Source organism: Molothrus aeneus, chromosome 11 (assembly GCF_037042795.1).
Source record: "Molothrus aeneus isolate 106 chromosome 11, BPBGC_Maene_1.0, whole genome shotgun sequence".
Classification (NCBI taxonomy): Eukaryota; Metazoa; Chordata; class Aves; order Passeriformes; family Icteridae; genus Molothrus; species Molothrus aeneus.
In genome coordinates this window covers 5,670,322-5,695,271 of record NC_089656.1, presented here as the reverse complement: position 1 = coordinate 5,695,271, position 24,950 = coordinate 5,670,322, and positions in this window count along the sequence as shown.

Genomic DNA, 24,950 nt, shown 5'->3' with positions numbered 1-24,950 from the left:
CACTGCAGAACTGGTTCCCACTTCAGGAAATTTCAGCTGGCCACACACCAAAATTAGCAAACTGAGGTCACTGGGTTTGATCTGAAGCACCAGACTAAGCACATAAACCTCTAAAATACCCTCAGAGTACCTTACACGTCTTGATAGGCATTTCCAGACTCACCTTTGTCTATTACAAATAAGGAATTTTTTAAAATTCTCAGAGAGCCTTTGACTTCAACAGAATCAGTTCATCCTACTAGCAGTTGGTTGGAAAGTCTTATAGATTCTATAATAAGTTGCATTTAGATAAAAACTGACTGAATTCCTTTAAGCAGAGTAACACCCACAGCAATAAGGAGAACTCAGTACATTGGTGGTTTAATGCATTTAAAACAAAGCTCAAAATCTGTTTTGTAAGCAACAAGTAACATTTTTTTTATGTTGCAGAAAGCTTAACAAATCCCCCCTACACCTTATTTTCAGTTCAAAGTTTCCACTACTCGCAACAAAAATAATTTTACTTGATGCTCATTCCATCAAATCAGTAGTTATCATAACGAAACTTAAATACATTTTCACCTGACTTAAAACTTATTTTTTTAACTCACAGAGCTCAAAATTTCAACATAGACACTCTAAAGTTGTATAAACCCAGTATAGAAAGCTACAACAAACACTCAGAATAAGTGCTTAGAATTCCTAAAAAAAGAAAAATTCAAAAACACAGCTTGCCGTTCCTATTAATCCTTCTCTTTATATTGTGATGTTTTTGGAAGGCTTTTTAACCAAAAAAATCTAATACAGATTGTGTTCAAGATATTTTAAAATACTCTGTCTACAGTCTTTAATGAGAATCAATCCTAGTCATGCAAAATTTTAAAAACATGTAATGTGTTTTTTTTCCATCCAATTTGTTCACATACATATTTGCTTGTTTAAGTATAAAATCCTGATAAAATCACATGACTTGTTTCTGATAATTCCATCATTAAGCACACTTTAAATGCCTGATACTAAGCATAGTCACACGCAGGAAAATGCAGAAGTAGAAATAAATTTCAGCTGGAAGATTCCTTCCCCAAAAAACAATTTCTTTCCCAAAAAATAACCACTATATAAATGAAACTCATATCTGAATGTATTTGTAATACATCAGTATTTTCAACAACAAAATGCAAAGGCAATATATTACACCAGACCCTGATCTAGGACAGGCTGAAGCAGTAAAAAATCCCTGGCAAAACAAAGAAAGCATAAAAGATGCTGAAAAATATCAGAATTCTACAAAGGGAAAAGTCAGTTTGGGAGGACTTGGAGCAAGGCAGCCTCGTGAGGAGGAGAGAGCTGGAGCCCACCAGTGCAGCCCGGAGCAGCAGCAGCAGCTCCTCTCCCTGCACAGAGCAGAGCCTCTGCCTGGAACTCAGCTTTTCCTCGCAGCACTGCACACGTTGGCTCTGCCTCTGCTCGCCCTCTCCTCTCTGGAATGGTGCTTTAACTCCTCGTCATAAAAAGATATGATTCCAATGTTTATACTATGAGCTACATTTATCTTTAAGAGCAAGATGTTGAGTTTAGCTCTAATGATGAAAAAAGCCTTTAAAAAGGAAAACTCATCGCAACTCATTATGGACGATAAAGGCCACAATTTAAGGATTCTGTAACTCCAATGATGATCATTTTAAAGTAGATTTATAGCAGAAAATAGTTAGATACTTTTACTTCAGTTATAATTTTCCATTTTGTAATTTAACACTCCTTTAGTTCATATTTGCACGTTAAAAATATAGCTTGAGAAGTCCATCATTAAATACTTTTAATAAGTGCAATAAATAAATTTTACAGTGTGCATAAATCTAAGAACAAAACACAGCTTAAATTGTTAATCTTACACTTTTTCTCATTAATTGCAATACATAAACATATGTTTTATACAAAGATATTTGCTACAAAATAAGTATAATAAATACAGTTTACCACATGTATTAATCTTAATAGTTACAAGCTGTTAATCTTATATATTAGGTAATAATTTGCAATAAATAATTGTTTATTATCTTGATGTCTGCTTGTCTTGGGTTTTAGCAATATGCAATAAAGAAATGCAATTTTGAATAATTTGATTGTAAGACTGCTGGGAAAATACTGTAAGTTATAATTAGCTGAGGGAGGATTCTGTTCACTAGATGAACCATAGAGATATAGTTCAATAACAGAAACATGCATTATTGCTAACATAAATAATTTAAAAAGTTAACTTCAGTTTCAAGCAATAAGATTTTTTAAAAGTTAAATGCAAATAAAATTAGCAAAATATTTCACGTTCTTTACTTTTATCATTTTGTGTTCACTGAAAACAGCAACAAAAAAACAGAGAAGCATTTCAGCCTCCAATGATTTTTGGCACAACCCACAAATATCTATCTCCCACTATCAATACTCACCTGCTCAAAAGCAAATCAGATTTCAGTATCAAACCATCTTATGTCCACTTCTAGTAGAGGACATTCTCTCATATTTACTAATCTTAATATGTTTCTCTTATACAGAACTGGTAATAATTTGTCACAAATATTTGTTCATTATCTTAGTATTTTCTCACTTTGGAATTTGGTAACTTGCAATAAAGAAATGCAATTTTGAAGAATTCAATTGCAAGACTGCTGGGAAAAAGGGTAAATTCTAATTAGCTGAGCAAGAACCCAGTGGCTTTAAAAGGAGACTGGTGTTTCTTTTCGGTAACTTTAAAAGTTTGCTTTTCATCAAGTAAATGTCCTCTCAAATTAGGCAAAGAACTACAGTAAAGGCATTTCAAACACATCCCTTCTACAGAAACAAAAGGACAGGCACAGAAACAAATTCAATATATATAGCCCCTCAAACCCCAAGGTGCTTGTGTTGGGCATTAACAACAGGATATGTTTTCTATGTTTTGCATTTTTATGCAACAGGATTTTGCACACTTTTTTTCCCCTTACCTATCCTAATACAGATAAATAGAGAAATCAAATCCACCTGTAAAATATAGACAAAAATATAAAGGTGAAGCTTCTTGTGAACTCTAATCTGGCTCTGTTTCCAATCTGTAAAGCATTACAAATGCAATCAGTACAGAACAAAATAAAATCCGTCAGAGATCACAGTACTTCAGAATGTTTATTATCAAAGTTACTATGCACATACTTATACTATCTCTGAAAATTATCTACTAATAAATATTGCTTCAAACACCAGTATTTGTAAAGAAATGCCATTTACTATTACGAGGAGTCATGCATCTCTGAATTTTATGACACACAAATTCCAAACACTCTAATACTGTAATACTTGTCCCACCTCTTCACCTCGGTCAGTTATGTAAACAAGCTGCTTGTATTTTGTTTAAACATCATCTAAAAATTATCAGCAAGCCACCAAACTGGCTGAGATAAGGACAGAAACTTCTCATTGAATTATCAGAATCTGGTGTGTGAATATATCCCCACTGTAAACTGCAAAGATGAAGCAAATAATTTACCTTTCTAGAAATTTTAACTGAAATAAATGGTAAGGCAATTTATAATGCAGTTATAGAAACCTTGGAATGCAGTTTTATCAAACTGCCAATGCTAAGATCCTGCAAAACAGCGGTGAAAGAAGAATTTATTTGTAGGTAGATTTGCACAAGTGTACTGATATGTAAAGATTTTTAAGCTAAAAAAACTCAGAAACACGTTGTTAAAATCAGAAAATATTACAGTGTTAATCATTACAGAAGTTGAAACATGACAAAATACAAAATCACAGTGAGAAAAACAAAAATCGCTTGAATTAAAACCTTACTCCCACTTGCCTTGCACAAATAATCCCATTGATTTTAATGAGACTATATGAATAAATACAGCATGGAAGAGAACAGGATGAACAGTGTCAGACCTATGACAGAATAAATTCAGAAACCCTTTGCATAACATGCAGAGAACATTTCCATCTAGAACTCAACTGGATACCACTACTTCAGGTACTTAAATGAATTTGTACCCAGCACATAACAGGAGAAAAGCAATCGGAATCCTCTGTTCACCAAGGATAAAAGGAAAATATCCTCAAAACAAAAGTGGGGTTTTTACATCAGATGAAAGGCATTTGTTAAACAAAGAGCTGAAGAAGTCTGCTATTCAAATGAAACACTGTACTAAAAAAAACCACAGCGAGACAGGCATTATTAGAGGCTTCACAGCAGATGGAAAAGCTACTTCGTTGTAGCCTAAAGATGTAAAACGCAATCCCAGTCCCTAAGTGGCACTGGTACAACTGTGGAAATCATAGAGCCAGATGAAGCACATAAATTTCCCCCATGAACAATTGTTTTCATTTCCCTCCCGCGCCACCGGGCACCGCGGCCGCTGCGCGCTCCCGCGGCCGGGCACGCGCGCGGGGCTGCGCGGGGCTCTGCTGCCACCGCCCGGCCGCGCCTGGTACTGCACCCCGCGGGCCCCGCGCCGGCGCCGGGCGGGACAATTCCCAATTTCCCGGCGTTAACCACGGGAATCGGAGCTAAAAACCGGCTCGTGGGCACCTCAGCAGCCTGAAAGGTCCTTTACCCCAGGTACTGGCACCGCCACCTGCTCTCCTGAAGTTGCCTTCACCAACAGCTACAGGTGCTGCTCGCCAGAAACCCGTACAGCAACTCTCTAAAATAACATTCTTAAAACTAGTAAAGGTATTAAATAACTCTATACAATTCTCACCCAGTATTGCCATATCAACAGAAAAGTCTTTGGTGACTGCAAACCCGTACAGCAACTCTCTAAAGTAATGTTCTTAAAATAAATGCATTGAATAACTCTACACAATCCTCATCCAGTATTGCCATTTAAACAGAAAAGGTTTTGGTAAAGGCTTATCTCAGCAAGGTTTTGGTAAAGGCTTATCTCAGCAAGGTTTTGGTAAAGGCTTATCTCAGCAAGGTTTTGGTAAAGGCTTATCTCAGCAAGGTTTTGGACACCTGCCCAAAATTCCTACTCCTATAACCAATTGCTCAATAGTATTGTTAACTATATTAGCAAAAGTGGTATTTGAACAAAAAAAAAACCCACGTGTTTTTACATCAGATATAAGAGATTTCATAAAAACAAAGAGTAAAATTCTAATTGTCCGAAAGATGACATTGCCCTTCACTGGAATAGCAATTTCATGTTATAAATCTAATATTTTCATTTTACAGTAATGTAGTTATTAGTGCGAAACTCCATGAACACAAATTTTTTTAATATAAAAAGTTACACATTATAATTGTGGTTTTTAAGAGGAAAATGCTGTAATAAATTAAAAACCATGTTGGATGAAAACCAAAATATGAGCAGAATTTCAGAAATCTGAATATGTCTCCTGGAATGGTTTCATCCTTCCATTTTCTTGTTTAATAAAATACCTTACAATTCTCAGTCATATCCAAACAAGACGTACACCCTGGAAGTGGTCAAGGGCAGAAATGGTGGTGAGGTCCCCCCAGGTAATTGAACAGGTCGCAGATGTCTACTTCTCATTTATGCTCTTCACAAGAGCCCATTTGCAGCTCTTTGTGACTAACAGGGCAATGCACTCATTTTTAGTTCATACAGATGACACAAACTCCTCAGCTTTGAATAACTCTTCTTGAGGCAGCAACAGCAATTGCCCTCTATCTCCAAAATTGCACAGGAAGATCATCCTAGATAGGTACAGGAACATAATGGAGCACAAACCCATAGTGCCATTGATGTAGTATTGGACATTTTTATCTCTTCAGGCAGCTCATGGCACCATCTCTAGGACCTCCTCAAAATTTGAGAACTATGTCCCAAAAACACAAAAAAAGCAGATCATGTGTATTTCAAAAGTTCCCAGACCTGCTTCTATGCCACTTTTTTAAACCTCAAGCTCACAGGATACATTGGATATTTCTGGCAAGGTAGCCAACAAAAGATGGGAGCAGTCTTATGCACTCAAATTTCAAACAGAAACGAGTAGAAGAGCAAGAGTACACAGATCCTTCAAAAGTGAAAGAGATCTTCAATTAAGGTCACATTGCCTGGAGAGCGAATGCCAGCACCTAAACTAAGTTGTACCACAAAAACCTCACTGCCCATAACAGGACTGACTGCCTGTGTCCAAATTACTGCTCCTCCTGGGTTTGATGGACAAAAACCAGAGAAGCTGTCAGAGCTCTGCTCCCCTCCTCAGGAAGGGCCAAAGCAGAGGCAGGAGTGACCCTGCCCTGGCTCTGGGAGCTCTGTTCAAGCCAGACAGTCCCTGCAGGCCAAGGCTCTGCTCTGGCCTTGCTCCCACCTTCCTTCCACAGAGGCTGGAGCAGGGCTGGGAATGGACTGCAGAGAAGGAGGGCAGTCACCAGCAGTCCTTGCAGGACTGGGTAGAACTGGGACATTTTGGAGCATCCTCCCAGCCTGCTCAGGTGCTGACTTGCAGTGCACACACTACAGGGGATTCCTCTGGGCTCCTTCACTTCTGTCCTGTTTCCAGTTAAAGCAGAGACAAATTCTAGATGTAAACTCCCATGAGTTTAATTTTAGACAATTTACCTAAAAATTACCTAGTTTAGCTAAGAAGTAATTCATGTCAGGTCTCATGTTGCATGTTATATTGAGTGAAGCTGCTCCTTGGTCACAAGTTTTCATTTTGGAATGTGCTTCATCACCTGCACCTCCTTCTCCTCCTCATGACCCAACCTCCTTCCTGTTCATCCCAGTCTCCTCATCCCCCATCCTTCACTCCTCCTGGCCCCACTGCCCAAGCTGGCAGTGCCAGCACAGAGCCCAGCCTAAAAATCCCAAAGCATTTTATTAATTTAGGCTTCAGGCTATGCCTCTACACCCCTGGTGTAGCTGGCAACCAGCACCTACAGTCAAACTCCAAACTACAGTATCAAACTCAAACAATTCAGAATTAGACAATGGATTGACAATTTCAAAGATATTTGTTCTGGAGGCAGGCAAAATTTGAGTGCCAATCTCTGTCCACATTGCTCTAAGACATCTGAAGTTACAGAAGCTCCTATTCCCCCAGATCAGAGTAACCAAAATGCTTTATTATCCTGCCCATGTTCAGGATGTTTCATCTTCCCACTGTGTGGGTTTCACACAGTTTAGTTCACCTACTCCCCAGCTATTTCAGGTCTACCTACAAAAGGATCTCTATACATGTGAAAAGCATCACAATTTCACTGCACAGAACAGCTCCCAGGGAAGCCTTGCTATTACATAAAGAAAGGAAATTTTTTTGAAAGATTTTTTCTTTTAGTGCTGTATGGACACAAATTTTTTTTTCTAGACCATATGATAAAAATGGACACCCTGAATAACCAGATATTAAGCAGCATATTATAGATCAGTTTGTACTGGCAAACTTGATACTTATTTTTCCAACATCATTTGCTGTTCATTAACACGTCTTTATTAATTCTTAATATCATTTTGATATCATAAAAAAATCATCCCTACTGACTCTGCCTAAAAGAAATACTAAATACAATGCAAATATGATACAATGGAAAATTGCTAAACAATAACATGGATCTCTAAGAAAATTTGATATAGATTTCCTGTAGTTTCCCTGCACTATTTTCAACCCTTTTCACAAGGGATACAGCAAAATGGCAATGAAAAGTGAATTTCCTGCTGTTACAGCTACTTTGGATGCTCATGCTTGTGTTCCTGTGGAGCCAGCTTGGATCAATTTCAAGAAAATAGCCTTTATCTACACTTTTGCACAGAAAACACATTTCTGTTTTCAGGAGATGCAATATTTGTCTATGGCCAGTATTTCAATCTGCAGCATAACATTGTTGTAACTTGCATATAATTAAAGCATCCCATACTATCAGAGAAAGATTTACAAAGCAATTGAGGAAAATTATTTTTGCATCATATAAAACAGGTAGAGAATGATCTAGTTCAGAAAATTTAATAAGATTTATGCACTGTACATAGACCTGTACATACACATAGTATAGTTTTATCTGCTGAAGGAGAAACTGAAATTTATCTGGAAATTAGTATTGTCACTATATTGGGCCTGAAGATGCTTGCACTGATTTTTAGATCAGCCAAATCTTCTGAGCTGGTTTAAGGATTTTGGAGTTCTTGCAGTTATTCCTAACCCAGCTACCAGGTGTGACAATAGGAGGTTACAGCCCACCCTTGTCAGCAAGAAGACAATCAAAGAAATAACTTCATTTGTTTTGGGACACAGACACTCAAGCAAATTAATGCACAAAGCAACAGCACACAAATCTGCTTACTCCTCCTTCACTGGAGAGTTGGTAATAACTGAGGGGCTGAAATCCCACAGCAAGAGTGTAAAGGCACATGTACAATGTACATTCACAACAGAGTAAGTCTCATCACAGCTAGCATTTAAATATCTATAAATATCTATCTTTATTTTTATCTATAAAAAAATAAATAAAATCCCATAGGCTTCAAGGGTGCAAGAGCAGAACAATTACAGTCTGAAAAAACACCAGACAAGAGACCAATGGAATTTGAATCAGCCACCTTTCATCCTGTTCACAGGCAGTCAAATCAAGCACCTTTTACTATTTCAGCTTTGTTGGATAAATATGGACAGGCATTATATGAACTGCACACGCTAAATAGACATATCTGTTCTCTAGCTAAACAAATCACTGCATCTCTGCAAGAAGAAATGCTGTACAAGAATCATTAAATCAGAATTTGAGCTCAGACTCTCACATGGCTGCAGCAGACCTGAGAGTTGATGACAATAGCCTGGCCAGGTCCTTGCTCAGTGCAAACAGAAATCTGAGGTGCACCAGCACAGACAGAAAAATCCCTAAATTTGAAGCCAGCATTTCCTATCTCTTGTACTAGGATTCACTCTACCAGAAGCCTTGTTCCCATTTTGGATGCCAACTCTCTGGAGCAGCAAAAGTGACTGCACATCGTGAGCACCACGCTCAGCTCTAGAGCTCAGAGTTGTAACACAGATACAGCAAAAAAACAACTGCTGCAGCTCATTTTGTACAATTTCACACCAATCTCCAGATATTTAAAAGGAAAAATGGTAGAAAATATTTGCTTTTATCATTTTTAGAAGGTAGATGTGCCTCTTAATAAGGACTTCAAGTATCAGGTATAGCAGGTACAGCTTCCTCTCTATACACTCCATAAATCTGCTTCTTCAATATACAATTCAAAAAAGCCCCAAATTGCTATTGCTATCATGATAAACATTGGAAAGTTCTGCTTGACCTTTTATTAACATTTTTCTATACCAATATGGTTCTTGTGCTACAAGCACCCTAAGGAATTATGAAAAATACTTTTTTCTCTAGTTTAGCCCATGTGCACTTAATAGGCTCACAAATATAATACCATTATAAAAAAGAAAAACTGCCAACACTGCTAAAAAAATTGTCATAACACTAAATTATTATATAAATATAAAAGGAGTATGTCTGTAAAATATTCACTCAATGAACATCCCAAGGTGATGATTTTGCTATGTTGTTTTTATTCCTGGGAGATCCATAACACATTTGGATATGCCACATGTCACCACATGAATCAGGCAGTTAATGCATGTGCTTTTTAGAAGCAGAGATGTCTTCCCAATAGAATGTGCTATAAAAAAATGTTGAGATTCTGCTGCTTTGTCTGATAGGCATAATTTAATGTCTTGCTTATAATGCTGCATCTTAAGGAAAAATGTGCACTGTCCCATGTAGTTATTTACAATATATTACTAAATCTATGCAAATATATTTCCCTGAGCTTGGTATTATATAAGAAAGGTCAACAATGTTTGAAATATTTTTAAACACATTCCCAATATATTTTGTATATAGCACTAACATCCAATATAAAAATATATATCTTTATATATTTTCAGATATTTCTATTCATTTTATCTTGCTGTAGATTATTACAATAAATATGTGGGGGGTTTTGCCTTAAGACTATAGAAATTGGCCTATCAAGCTATGGCTTTTCATTAACAGTGATAATTTATACATTTGTTAAAAATGCAGCATTTAAATTGTCATATGACAGCATTATTTCACAAAATAAATTTTAATAGTCGCTATTCAATAATAAACAGATACTCATTTAAGAAAAATTAAGGGGAAAAGGTTTAGGGTCTGTTTCCCATGCAATTTTTTTCACTGTTTCTTCCATTTACCTGTTTTTCCACTCACATTTAAACCCAAGATCCTCAAATACTGTTTATCTGTCCCATTTGGGGATAAATATTTGTCCCAGGGGACAGGTGTCTTTTGTGAAAACTCTGGGCATTTGATCCCATTTACATATCCTCTTGTCATTTCTACCTTTACATCCAGATTAACATATACAGTTTCACTTGTAGGAAAAAACCTGTTAAAGTGATGAGCAGGTTATAAAAACTTTTGCATCTCAGAAAGCAGGAGTAGGAAGTCAAAGGGAATATGAAGATTTTCTTGTTTTTTCTACCCAGCGCACATTAGGGACAGCATGCATTCTATCTGCAGAAGAATGGGGGGTTTTAAAATTCAGGACTTAAAAGTTGAAATATGAAGTATTGCTAATGTTCATGCAATATCACTGAAATACTGCACTATTCCCATTTGCCCTAGCAAGTAACTGACATATTTCCAAATTTTACACACCTGTGATTTCAAAATAAACGTTCTGAAAATTAAGCATAGTCAAGTTGTATATAGTAATGAATTTTTTTACATCTTTAAGTGAATTCTGTATCATGTCATTTTAACAGAGAGCCAAATGAGTTCTGACATTCATTAGTGGTCTTGCAGACCACATACCTAAAGAAGATCCATAGGTTTTCAAGGCCAAAAGGAATCTCCCCTTCTACTTATTTCAAATTACAAGTGCCACAACACTTGACCAAGCCATTCCCAGGTCACATCCAGCTGGCTGAATCACTTCAAGCAGTGAAAAAAACAGTTAAAATCAGCCATGAAATGCCAAACCCAGCACTTGGCTCCAGAAGTGCCAAACAAATGCAGCCACAGTCAGGAAAAGCCAAGGAGGGACCCAGAAGGACCCTCCAGCTGCTTGTACACTCATATCCCATGGGCACATCCCAATTCCAGCCCTGAAAGATGGGCCAGGACAAGGGTCAGACCTATTGGTGATTTAACTTTGTGTCCTGGGGCCAACCCTGGGGGTAACCCACAGGTAAGGACAGGGCCAGGATGAGATCTTTGCCTCCCATCTTCTCCCAGGTCAGAATTTCCTGTACACCTACATTTCTACTGAAGCCCTCTACTGCCACTCTGTATCTTTTCCAAGAATTGCTAGGCATCTTATGAAATATTTAAGGCATGTAATGTCATTACTCTGTTGATGTTTTCATTCTCTGTGTGCAGTGTTGGTTATTATTAGAATTAATATTTTAATTTCTAACATTTTTGTCATCTCTCATGGGTTTTTACTCAACTGGTTCACATCAGTTTTTACCTACTTCATTTATTTTAATATTAACCACATTAATATTTCTCCTTTTTGTATTTCAACTAGTGATAAATTAATTTCAAAAATTCATTATATACTTGATTTTTAATTCTAATTCCACCAAAGTGTTAGAAATCTTATTCTGAAAGTCTATTCAGGGCCATATTTTCTACAGAAATGTCCCAGACTTTTGTGATTGTGATACAGTTTACATTTGCAAATCAAATATTACAGTGTGCACGCAATTACTTAATCAAAACTACATACACAGCCACTGGGCCTGGTAATATAATGGAGCTTAATCCTGTTTTCAGCACAGGTATTTCTCACATTGCCTTCCTGTTTTCCCCTTAACATGCTCATGAGTACTTTGTTTTTCCTTTTCCATCCTTAGCATGGGCTACACTGCCTGTGGATCTCCTACACTTTCATTCATCTGAATTAGACACTAACACAATCCTTTGAATTGATAATACACACATGAGGCCGTGCTTAGATCTAGGATAGTTCTGGTCAGAAACTGCGATTAAGTCCCTGAATGTTTAAGCAGACCAAAACTGTACAGAACACTGATAGACAAAGTTGATATTTAATACCACGACAAGCACTATAAATTCAGCAGACTGACAAAAGAAGGCTCTCAAAAGTTAAAACATAATCAAAAAAACAACCAAACACTTCAGCAGGAACAAACTATGAATAATGCCTACAACTGGCAGATTTTTTTAAGAAATCATTTCTAGGAAAATATTTTGAATTGTTCCCATAATGTTTGCAAGTAAGAACAAGATCTTAATTCAAGACTGGAGTTACTTTCTCAGCATTATCCTTCTCTTACATGTGCAGCTACAGCACCTCAGAGCTCAATAAGGCTCACTGTCTGCATTTATCAAAGGCTGGAATTCTCTCTCGATGTCAGGGAGATCCTCTACCAACGCTGGATCTCTCCACACTGCTCACCCAGTTCCAACCAACGCTCCTCTGGAACTCACCATCCATCCCCTGTGAATGCACGCACAACACACAGGAGGGATGTTTGGTGCATGGAGATCACCTTCAGGAAACACCTGGACCTCAGCTCCTGTACCCCCAATAAAGCTCTTTTTTCTTGCTTCTCTCTGATATATCCTATTTCAGAAGGGGTGCAAAGGCACCCTGTTCCTGCCTCCTTCAGTACCAAACCTACCCCACCTATTCTGGCACTTGCACTTTGCTTTCTGTCTGCAAAGGATGCACAATATCTGCAAAGGTTCCAGGAGTCCCTTCAAAGATATTCACCAAACCTAAATTTAGGAATTTCTGCAGAGGGCTTTAACCAACACCATCAAAAGCAACACATTGCCCTCACATAGGAAAGTATGATTTTCATAATCTCAGAGTACACCTGCCAAATATGAACTTTATGTTGCACCATTTCTTGGTGAAGGTATGGTGACCAGAATCTATTGGTGTATTTAAATAGCAAGTTCAAAAGTAAACTAATTTAGTCAACTAATCTTGTTTATTTCCTAAATATTGTTAGTTTCTATCAGTCCGATGATTTTTCCAGACACTTACATAACAAGCATTAAAAAGATACATTTAGCAGCTACAGCTGTTAACATAACAAAGGCTACAGAATCCAGAGGTTATTGCATTCTCCCAAAAGTACTTAAATAATAGCCTAAAATCTGAAGAATTACTTTAATACTTCAATAAAAATAACCCAATTCAAAACATTTTCAAGGAAACATAGCTCCTTGCTCTAGGCTACCGAATAATGGCTGAAAGAAAGTATATAGCTTGTCACTTCTGATTAGAGAACTGTGCCTCTGTGCTTTGAATGAGAGGCATGTCTGGTAATAGGAAGTGCAGATATTAAATTTAATAAAATAACGTGGAATACGATATATATGAAACTTGACCAAGTATAGCACAAAATGTAACATACATTACCCTGCTCAGTCAACTACTGTGGCCTAGCATCTAATGACAGACTTAATTTCTATTTTCCAAGGAGAGTACTACAAAAATATAATTTTCAGATTATACAAATATTTTATCAGACTACACAAAAAATGTAACAAAAAATTGCCTTACACAGCTACATGAATACAGAACAGCAGCAGAAATTTGTTAGACTATGAAACATTCAGCCTTAAAATTCCACAGAAAGGAATTCCATATTAGGTCTTGTAAATAATTAGTTACAAAGACCCTGATGATAATACATTACAGCATCATATGGCCCACAGCATATTTCTTTCTTTCCAGGTTTAAGGATTCACTCGGTTTTGGGGTTATTTTTGGGTCATCTTTGGTTGCTTTTTTAACACACAATCAGGATACAGCATTAACATACTGCTTAGGGAAAAGGAAATGCCTTATCTCTGGTTTTGTCTTAATTCTGGCATTCCAATGCAAATCCTAACAGCTTTGTCTTTCAATACATTAACCCTCACCTTGTTTTTTCACAATTAAATAAGCTCTACACAGTATTTTCCATTTCCTTTCTAAAGCAGAACTATGCTACCTGTAATATGACACATAAGGGATTTTAAAACAATTCCAAGAGCTAATCCCAGTAAACCTAGAATTAAAGTTCTTGTTTTCATATTTCACTTTCAAAATATTTAGAACTTTGACAGATATGACATTATGTTTTCATTAAAACAGTTGATTTCAAAATGCTGCACTGTGCAAAAACACCATAAACAGTTTATGATGAACTGCCACACTCTTAATTAAAACAATAAATCCAGTGCACAATATTTGTGCAGCCTCTGGTTTGACCTTTGCCTCTTGCTATCCACTACCAAAGCTGCTGCCTCATTCTGTGCACCAGATGTAGAAGGTTTTAAACCATGATCTGAAAGGCAGTAAAGATAAAATAAGAGAAAATGTGCCATTACTCTTTGCAGTTATGATTAATTCAGTTCATATTTTACAATCTGGTTATGGAGTAAAACTGCAGACTTTACATCAAGCATTTGCCATTCAATATACCAAATGTATAAAAATGTCTGATACTTTAGAAAATGGCACAAAGCTAATTCACAACCACCACATGAAGGACAGAAATAGGAATAATAAAAAAAGGACAGTAATTAGCTATCCATCTAAAATAATGAAGCTATTTCAGCCACTTGGTCAGTCTTGGCAAGAAACACATCTGTTACAACAAAACAAACTAATGCTCCCTTATCTCTCTACTGCTTGATTTTAGATTAAAATATCCTTTAAAACAATCAGGTCTGCTCCACAAAGAGAAACCAAAGGTTATTAATTACTATGACATGCTGTAATGATCACAGATTTGTTGTGTTTTCCTGGAAACAAAGTCAAATACAGAAACAACTCCAAAACCCAAGGACAGGAAATGAGCTGGGATCCTAGAGTACAAGCTGGTGTAGGCAGAAACCTTGCAGACAAGAAGATAAATTGAAAAGTCCTCATTCTGAAAACACTTAGAGATTTATCAGTTTGTTACTTTAATCCTCTAGCTTTGTGTACAGTAAAGCCTCCAGGAGCAAACATCTGGTTGGCAGAGTCAAACATGACTATTCATTGCATCCTTAATATTTCCCTTTTATGTCAAAAGAAATCAATTGACCAACTGAAGCCAATATAGCTCATTCTTCCATTAATGGGAAATTGGCACAAAACATATTTCTGCCTTAGGATGAAAGGGAAAAACACTGCATGCTGCCAAATTAAGAAATTCAGGATTCAAATGCAAGCCCATTCACAGCCTAAATAATGAAGATTTCCTGTCATAGAATAATTGCCCAGATATCATTCCAGAGAAGGAGAACCTTTTCTTTGCTAGTTCTTTGGTTTGCCCACAGTCAGAAAGAAATCTCTCTGCCCATGGTTCTCTCCCAGAGACAGTCATGCTGCAGTTAACAAGGCACCAGGTGTTTGAGGGGTTAGGGCACTGCGCAGGAGTGGATTTTGAGTATTTCTTTTACTCCCCAATGTCATTTACAAATCAAGGGGAAAAAATAGGAACAGACACAGAACTTTCTCCAGCTTTGTTTTCTTTCACAACAGCCATTATGCATTCAAAATCCAAGTGCCTTGCTGTAGAAAGCCACATAACACTTTTCTGCATCATTCAAAAACAACACAAAAGCTCACATTCGATGCAGGAGTTCTGCCAGGACACAAGAGGAAGCACATGTATCTACTTTCCTGCCCACTGAGAAATTAGAAAATAAAATTTAAAAGGCCAGACATTATTAAAAAAATCCACTGCCTTAAAATCTCCAGTATCTTCGTTAGTATTGGTAACTCTTGCTTGGATTAATTTTTTTTAATGAGACACACAAAACAATTGCATTATAATCACTCTGAACAAAAAAAACAAACAAGCCCAACCTATAAACAATTTTAACTCCACAAAAATAGCTTCTAAGCACTTTAGGAAAAAAACAACAACAAAAAAAACCCAAGCAATTAACACAGATTTCAAAGTTTATGAAGAAGTATTTTAGTGTGAGAGATTCACTTGTTTTATTTGTATTATCAAAAGTCAATCTAAAACATTTGTAGAACCTTAATAACGTGAAGAAAAGAGTTTAAACATTTAAAAGATTCTATCTTAAACAAATTTTTCTTCCAGCAGCTCTTGAACAATATTTTCCTATTTTCTCTATTTCTAAAAGGGATGTTGGGGGAGAGGATGATGCTTCTGTAACATTTGAAATTGTTAGCTAATTTCTGCAAAACATAAAACATTCTTACAGGCTAAGTATACAACAGAAAAAGTTTTAAAGACATCCCTGAAACACACACTGATATACTTAAAAATAGCAACCAGAAGGGAAGTGTTTGCACACTTTTACATTTACCTGAATTCTCCTGCTTAAAGTACGCAATCTATTTTAAAGGGCTACAAATTTCTCTCCATTTTCTTTTGGTTTCTTCATCCAAATATATAACATGTTCTAACAAGGCCTTTCTAGCTAAAGGGCAGAAATTTTTGCCAGCCTTTTGCTTTAAAAGTACTGCATTCTGAAAACAGCAGCTCCCCCTGCCATGGCTTTCATAGAAGTTTTCAAAGACAAGCAAAACAAATAAACATCACCAAAAAACCAGCATTGTATCAAACACTCCTCTGTAAATCTGTCGCACAAAGAGAATAATTTTTATATTACCACACATATTCATAAACTCCATGCACATACCTGTTCTGTCAGGCAGAACTGGCTGTTCTCCACAGGCAGGCAGAAGGACAGGAGCACAAAGAGCTGCCCACACCCTTATATAGCCCATCCCACCCAGGTGGGCTGGGGATGGGCACCAGGTGCACCCACTTATCCTAACAAGGCTCTGCAGCAGCTGTGGGAGAAATGGACAGGGGAGAGGAGTTGGGAAGGGGGATTTGAAGATTGGGACTTTTGTCTTAGTGTTAAGGTTGTGTGAGGTTGCACCTGGGTTAATTGAGTTCACCTGAAACCTTTTTGCTGTGCCTCTGACCCAGCTGGGTCCCATCAGCCAGATTGGCCCTGCAGGTGAAACCCATGGCAGAGCCCCAGAGCTCCTGCAGCCCCTCAGCCAAAAAGGGCCCTGGAGACAAATACTGCACACATGCTGGGACAACTTCCAAATCACTAATGAGTCCTTAATGCTTTCACAATACTGAACTTGTTCCTATCAGCTACAATGCTTCATGAACAAATATTAAAGTTGCAGGAGAGCACTGTCAAGATGTAATTTCAATTTAATGTAGCATTTTCCAAAGCAGAAATCTTGACCCTGACAAACTCACCCCTTGATTTAGAACTTTCTAATGAACACCTGTAAACATATCCAAGGGATGATTGGGGTGTTTTAATGTGGTCACCAAAATGCAAAACAAACAAATGTACCCCCCTGCTATAGAGCTATAGCAAAGAAAGTCAAAGCTTCCAAAAAACAGCTGCAAGAATATTGAACATTAGCCAATAGCACATTTCCTGTAATCTAGTTCTCAAAAACACTTCAGCTAAAAACTCAAACATGTTAGTTGAAACAGTAATTTCATGAACTTGCAAGTTTTTGCCTATAAAAATAGGTGATATTTGACAAATTTTCAAGACACTGAAAACAATTTTTTTTAATTGGAAAGGTTGGGCAAACTTAAATTAAGGGTGATGCATATGTTGCTCTAATAATAGTTGCATGCCTACAGCTCAAGAGTCCATCCTTCTAGAAGAAAACATTGCTCCACAGAGTACACTGCACAGGGCATACAATTTAAATCAGCTTTAAATAGTAATTTTGCCTCAAGATCTACTCCACTCCAGCTTCTGGTAGATGTTTTTTCTGAAGAATATATTTTCTATTTTGTGCAACAATTAACTTGCCTTCCTTTTCCCTCCTGGAAGAAGGAATTGGTCAATTGTGGTAAGATTTCTGGTGTGGGCACCTTCACATGAAATGTCTTTACCTTGCCAAGTAAAGTTGTGGAGCTCTGATTTGGAGAGAGCACTGAATACACAACAGAAATTAACACTGGCACATCCATATAAAGCATCCCCATGGACACAGGGAAGTAAAAAACAGCAGCAAAACCCTCTCCATCCTTTTCAACCATGAAATATCTGCATTAGTTATCTCCTGCTGGATCCCATTAACATCTGCAAAGAGAAGTAATGCCCAGAAGGAGAAAAGAGCCAAGCCCAGGCATGAGCAGCCTGGTTTCATGGCAAATACAGAACCAACCATGATTAGTCCAAACTTCCAGCCCAACCACCTGAGGAGCTGAATGAAGTCAGACAAAGGGAATGAAGTCACTACAGGGAATTTCCATCAGGTCAGCTGCCAGTCAACCAGCTGGAAAGGATAATTCTACATTCAGCATGAGGCAAGGCCACATTCTTGCAACTCTTTCAATGATCCTATAAAAAGAATGATGAGAGAATGGAATGAAAAATACAAATTTGCCTTCTTGTTCAAAATACTCACTTTTCTCCTCAGTATTATCCTTCCTATAGCACATCACTAACACTTCAATTAAGAGAAATTAAATTTCATTCTTAAAAAAATTGTAAGGAATTCACATCCAGCAAAGGAATCAGTGAACTGCCCAAAATATTTAAAGCTTCAAGTTTTCATAACTGCCCATCTCTTTGGGATTTTACTTCAGTGGAGCCTACAGATGCTCAGAACCTTAAAACAAACAGGCTCCTTTCTCCATGTTATATTGGAATTAGAGATGGAGTCTGGATTACACAGTGCCTGACTTAGCTGCTAAATCAAGAGACCTAAAAAGTAATCACACACAGATTTCTAAATTTAGAATAGTGATGATCCCAACTGGCTGAATAAAAGAGTTCACAAATGTTACTTCAGTCCATAGAGTCTGAAAGATGGCATCTGCTGGTCTTCAGCAGAGAAACATTCTGTGCTTTAAAAGGCCAATATATAGAGTGCACTAATAACACTGACAGAAACTAATCTGTAACAGTAGGTGTAGGTTTTCAATTTCTCATGGAACTAAAAAGATTAGGAATTTTTCTTTAAAATAAAAATTAATTTTTGGGGTTGAGGAACAGACATATTACCATTCATGTAAAATTAATATACAAATATTAAATGTGCTCACTAGCACAACATTTCTTTGTTATGTATTTCCAAAGTTCTTCTATGAGCTGAACTTTCCTATTATCTTCTTTATCCTGACTTGAATAGCAAAGATTTAAAGAACTGGAGAGAAGTAGATTAAGAAAAATAAAATACATGCTTGAGTCACAATATTCTTTAACCTTCAATCAGACACCTTGCAAGAAAACTGGGCATGTGAAGATCAGCATGTGAAAGATAGCATCCATTAAGGTTTATGCTGCAATGGCTTTAGGGTTCATGAATAACAAAAAATGAGCTCAGTCAGGAAAACTGGTTGAATAAAACTGAGACTAAATACAGTATCCACACAAGGCCTATGAAATCCACCTTCCTGTGAACTCAGTTAATGCTGTTTTCCTATTACAAAAGTAAGGAATTACTATTTGTTCAATTTTAGAGCAGATAAGTGAGGAAAATCTACATTTTCCAGACTATTATAGTCAGGTAACAAGTCTGTCCTTACTGGGAAATGTATTTCAGGCATGGAATGGGAAGAAATAGCAATTAAGCAGTACCTTTAGTGAATTCTAGCTCAGTACACACACAAGGATCTGTAGAGCCAAGAAATTCATATTGCAACAAAGGGGTAGGAGGGAAAAACCTGGAAATTTTTACAGCTTATGTAACCAAGTATTTCTTTTACATTCAGCAGGTGAACCCCAACATTCAATGAATGTAAACAGGATAAATATTCTCCAAAGGCTTGGTAATCCAAAATAGCAGGTAGTAAATGAGCAGCAGAACCCTCCCTGCCTCCCTGCTCAATTGTCAGCTCTAGGAATACTCTGGCATCAACTAAAGGTGCTTGCTGAGCACATCTGCATGGCCAGGAAATGTCTTCAGTGGTCCCAAACATCAACTCATGGCACTTTGTCCATGATTACTTGGTAGATGTAGGTGACTGATTTAAAAACACAGCTCTGTGGAAAGTATCTGAATGAAAAATAACCTTGAATTACATCAGGTAACAGCCAAGAGTCTTTGTAAAAGAAAAAGATATGCTTTTCTGATAATGTCAGAATATAATCTCCCTTTTTAAGACTGCAGGAAAGGAGTCCTGTTTGCTAAGATGACTAAACAAATAATGAATGATTTTCCAGTGCTTTCATAACTTTTGTTTGAAAATACACATCAGACATTGAAGCTCCAGCAGTTATAAATATGAAGACAAGAATCTTGCAACAGCCTTGTGACTAAAACTCTCCCTGAATAACAATCTATATCTTTACAATGCTGACCCAGGAAATCCCAAATACAACACCTGGAACTACAGAAACCCTTCAATAATATATTATCTTTGTAGGTAAAAGGAAACATTTTATATAGCTCACATGAAAAGGGTGGATCCCACTCAAAATTTATATGAGAAACAAATAAGTCATCATAGAGAATCACAATTCAGTAAATAAACTTCGCTCTGAATCTTTGTGTTTTCTTTTTTAACAGCTCAATTTTTTCATTCTGATTTGATTTTTTTGTGCCAATGTGGAAATGCAGAGCTGCCACCCAAAAGAGCTGTAGAGAAACTGTTTAAAACAAATGGGCCTAAGCACTGAATCTCTGAGACACTGAATTGTTTGGATTGTGAACCTTAATTTGTACAGCACCACACATAAACAGTGCCAAATGTGAACAATTCAATACAAGTCACACTCAGTTTCTGAAAATCTTGAATTCTAGTTTGAATTCTGCAAGCATTATTTAAGAAAACATATCCATATTTAATGAGGAATTCTTCTTGATTTATCCCTGAAAAAAAATCTCATCTTGAAAAACCTAACAGAGGCTTTAAGACACTTATCCTAAAGTAAGTTACCTGAAAAATCCGTGCTACTACACATGAATAAACATTGTTTTTAAAAATCATACACAATTCTCTGTATTTCATCTTTATAAGTGTGTCTTACTAAGTTCTACCACTGGGACAGTAGAAAAAAATAATAGTGATACGTCTCCATCTAATTTTTTATGTCTTTCTCAGTGTTGTTATAGGGCTAACATATTCTCCCTCTCAACTTTTTTTTTTAATTGTGGTAGCACCACTGGGAGCAGGTGCCTTGAAGTGGGGGCACATACCAAGCCTGACCTCCCTATGAACAGCTCTAAATTCCCTGATCTTGTTATGAATATTTTTTCTTCAAATGCAAAGCTGCAAAATGCATGAAGGCTAAAGTAATTCAATTAAGTATCTATTCTGAGCTGGAAAGGACCATTTTGTTAGAAGCAGTGGAGCACTAGTTTAACCCTTGTGCTCAGAATTCCCAAGCAAGTCAGCACATTAAGCCAGCTCTTCAACTTAAGAACAATTACTGTCATTTATCAGCCTGAATAGCAATAATGCACAAATCGACAGCTTTCAAGAGGCAAAGACCCAGCTAGGTGTAATGATATGCAAAGCCACAGCACTCTGCATTTTGAACTGTCTTCAGCCCATCAATACATCTCCAAGTACCTACAATTTATCAATACAAATGTGGTACCCAATGAAGGCAGGACCAAAAAGATAAATATGAACAGGGTGGAATAAAAGGTTCAAGAATGTTTGAATTTTATAATGATGAAGTGCAGATCACATTCTTACAGCATTTTACATGCAGTGTCCTGATCACATCACATTTCCTTCAGTAAGAGGAAACTTGGATAAGAGATAATCTTTCCTTCAGGTAGTTGTAAGCAGCTGCTTTGCTATTTTGCCTTTTTATGTTGTTTTTGTTGTTGTTGATGTCGCCTTTCTTTTCTGTTCTTTCTTTTTTTTTCCCCTGCCATTTCTATTTCAAATGTGCATCTATGCAGTAGTTACACAAGCATGGTTACTTCTACTGAAATATATAATTAACATATCATTATTTTATCTCAACAAAGCATAGCTCATGCAGAAAGCATCATTTGTGTCTCATTACCTTATAAACTGATTTTAGTAGCAATTGAAGGACTAAAGGAATGGTTGAAATTATTTAATAGCATAGATAGCAAATAGCATTCAGCTCATGAAAGTCTCAAGCCTATAAAACTGATTTCCTCTGTACCTGATCTAATTGTATGGGGGGTTTGTTGTTGACTTTTTTGGCTTTTTTAGCATTACAGCTTTTTTGTGAACAGACCTTTCAGCAACCAAAGTTATTGCAGTGCTCAGGTATTCAGATTCCCTTTCTCATACAGGCAGGTATGGGCATTTGGATTACCACGTGTACAGGGAATAAAAGGATTTCTATGTTTTACCATGACAAAGAAAAAAAATCAAGATTATAATTATTTCACATGCAAGTCTGCAATTCCACCTGAAACATTTTGTTTTATAATATCTTTTTATTTTCTAGTCCTTACTTTCTATTACTATACCATGTAAACTGTTACACGTAGTCCTACCTCTATTCAAGATTTCAAGGTGTTTCCTTGAATTAAACATCTACTTTGAAATGTATTTTGCACAGGGGATATCACCATGCAAGCTATTTTTTCTACATCATTTTCCTCTTCCAAAACTTAATAATTTTATAGAAAGTACTAAGATGTCCAGATGGATAAAGTGAGGGATGAGCAGAACCAAAAGAGCTTTTGCCAAAGAGAAAAGAGTCTTTTAGGTAAAGAACAGAGAGCAGGAGCTCTGAGCTTATTCTGAGCTCTGCTACAAACTTCTCATAGATGAACACATCACAAAAACCTGTTCTTCCCCAGTTTCCCTACAGACAGCTCCTTTCTAACCACAGGGTAAAGCCTCTTCAGGGGACAGTTATAGATCCATGGAAAATACAACACCCTGACCTATGGACATCTGTGTGCTATCCCTGAGCAGAGGACTGCAACAGCATTGTCTTCATCAGACAGAATTCACTATATCATAGGGGGATATATAGCTCAAACTTGAGAGGACTTAACAGGAGTCTTCACATTATTTAAACTACTATTTTAAAAATAGATATCATTTCCTTATTATTTCATCTTCTTCTGACATTTGGGAGGAAGGTGTATGTTCAAATGCTTTGACTTTATTTTTCAAAACCTGTTTGTGCTCCTGGCAGCTTTTTTCACAAACTTTTACCTTCTTACCAAGGGAGCTCATTCCATGTTCCTGAGCATATTTGTCTTTCAGGCAGCAGCTGCTGGAAGTGTGCAGAGGTGCAGAGATCCAACACACAAAGTGTGAGATGAACTGAGCTTAAGAGATCTTTCCACTGCGACCTTCATTCTACTGCTGATTACAACTGTTCTCCAGTTTGGCAGACTTACCAGTAAATTATATCAGTATTCCTTCAGAAGTAATTCACTGTCAAGAAGAAATAATATGTAGGACCTTCCCATTTCAAGGCAAAACAAAGAGAAACCTGCCACTGATACAGACAGCACAGTTCAGAGAACTTCAGAACTGCTGTGTTTGCTCCAGCATTCTGCTTTCAGCTCACTTAGCAATGCATATGGAAGAATCCACCATAATGGAAACATAATAGCATTATTTTCCAAGAAGGTGAATGGGAAACTAAGCAGAACACAATGAATGCTTATTTTGATTTATATCTCTCTTACTTGTTACTGCTTTGGCAACACTTATGATTTTTCACAAGTCTCCTGTTACTTGGTATTTCTTCTCATCTAACCACTCCTGCAGCTCTATTATTATATTTTAAAAATCTCATTTTCTCTTTTTAAATTATGTTTCTAACATTCAGTAATTATGAGAACACACTGGAAGTTTCAAGCCAAAAGTTTCAGAATACAAAGGGAAACAAAAAAGAACATAAAATGCATTGTTTTAAAAAATTGCTTTAAACCAATATAATTAGGTTTTTTATCAGAAATGCAGTGGTCATTGTTCTGGAATATTCCTGTAAGTAATGGCTGTAAAGCTACAGCCCCAACAGAACTTTCATCCCTTCTCTTTCTGACATGTTTGTGCCCAAACTCTCTGCTGTTATCAAGCTCTATTACTCCTGTCTAATAGCAGCATCAGAAATGCAAATTTGCTATAAAAATCCAAGGCAAAAACAATTACATTGATAAAAAATAAATAAATTATTCAGAAGAAGAGGAGAATACACTCAAATAAAAATGTAAGCTGAACAACCTAAATGACATGTTATTGTGTCAAGTCCCTTTGTTCATTTCTTATGTCTAAACTGACTGAGAGTTTGATCTTGCTGCCTCTAAATTCAAAACAAACTTCCATTTTTTCTTTGAGAAAGCACAGAAATATCTTCTGGAGCACAATGATATCTTCTGCTGAAAAAAAAATCAGATTTATCTCTTCCTTGGCCCCTGTAATAAGCAGAGACAAAATGGTAAGAAAAAAATAAAATAGAGTTTCAACGACCAATTAACTTATAAACTGTGGTGTACAAACTATAAAATGTGAGTCAAACCCTCTCAAACTGAAGAAAAACTTCTTGATTCTTGTTACTCTTCAAAGTATCCATGCAGTAATTTAGAAGACAGTGCAAACTCACAGACTGAAAAGAATAGAGGGCAAATCAGGGCTAATTCAGGGATTCAGATCCAATGTTGATATATTTGCACATGCTACAACCCAAATAGGAGGGTTTTCTTCAATGTCATCTTATTACTCTGCAAGGGAGGAAAACAGACAGTTCAATCACAAAATCATAATGCTTAAGCAGCATGAAATCATAAAGCTAGCAACAAAACAGGTGAAGCATGCTACATTTATGATTCATATGCTTCCTTTCACCCCAGCACAGCATTGGTTTGCTCACAGCCCTAAATGGCCAGTCCCTGCTGCTCTCCCCAGCACAAGAGGAGTGAGCAGTATTGTCCTTTTGGGTGTACTTACTGCACTGCACTCCATCAGGCAAAAATAATGCACATGAATACTTGAACTGTTTAGCCAATTGTACACATAGGTTACAAGACACTCGAAATAGGATTGTTGTTTAGACATGTACATAAAGCTGAATGCATACAAATAATCTTTAC